Below are 1,143 nucleotides of genomic sequence, written 5' to 3'. Positions count from 1 at the left end.
AGATATTAAAAGCAATTTTTAAAATTCATTAAAATAAATTAAGTGCACACATAGTCTAAAAAAAGCATTTCAAAATCCACTGTGTCTTATTAATGCGCAATTGGTAAAACAGTTCTAAAATGCAGAATGTTTCTGTTACTAATATAAGGCAGAAGAACATTCCTCTGAACACCTACCTCATGCGTCACAGCAATGTTAAAAGTCAACCACAAGGAGATTGTACACTTAAGATTTTCCTGTATCTTACATTTCAGTGTCTTTCATATTCCATTAGAAAGTACAGAAATTATGTCTGCATAGGGGTTTTTAGGCAGATGTGGGTAAATGCAGAATTGTGTGTATTTTTGCCCTGTGTGTATTCCAGTTAAGAGTTTTGTACAACTCGTGGTATTCTAGAAATTCATTCTCTGTTGTAATCACCTACATAGGATTGCAGATATCTCTTTATATCTGAACCCTCACTATCCACACAGTCCCAATAATGACTTTTTCTTTTTTTGAGACCCCAAATTTGCTATTTGAATAAAAAAACCTGCTGTGTAAGTGTTTTAAGTCCGGCGTGAGTGCAGAATATGGGCTATGCCGCCATTATATCTCAGCTGTTCTAGCAGGATCTTGTGTGTTACTGAAGTGCGTTACACATTGTTGAAATTCTCTTCCCCTTCCGAGGAGGTCCCGGTGTTAACTGCTGCCAGGCGCCTGGAGGCACCACGGGCCTGGGTCCAGTTGCAGATGGTAGCTTCAGTATCTCTAGTATCTTTGTTTGGTTTAGTGACACCCTAAGGCTCATTGCAGTGTGAAAGGGAAGTATAATTCGTGTCTGATTCTGCGCAGAATAGTTGTGTATTGCGCACAAACATTGTCACTAATTAGTTTAAGTGTTGAATAATTAGGTAATTGGCGTTTTAAGTGCTTTCTATTATACCATAATCCTTGGTGGGTTGTTTATAGAGGTGTTTAAGAGTGTTTAACAATATTCTGGGGAATTGGTTGGGATTTTTGGATGGAGCTGGAAGTGCATTATTCTCCCTATTTAAAACAGTGGTTTGGCTGGGCGCGGTGGCTCACGCCTGTAATCCTAGCACTCTGGGAGGCCGAGGCGGGCGGATTGTTTGAGCTCAGGAGTTCGAGACCAACGTGAGC

Source organism: Propithecus coquereli, unplaced genomic scaffold (assembly GCF_000956105.1).
Source record: "Propithecus coquereli isolate 6110/MARCELLA unplaced genomic scaffold, Pcoq_1.0 Scaffold42, whole genome shotgun sequence".
Taxonomy (NCBI): Eukaryota; Metazoa; Chordata; class Mammalia; order Primates; family Indriidae; genus Propithecus; species Propithecus coquereli.
This window is presented reverse-complemented; position numbering follows the sequence as displayed.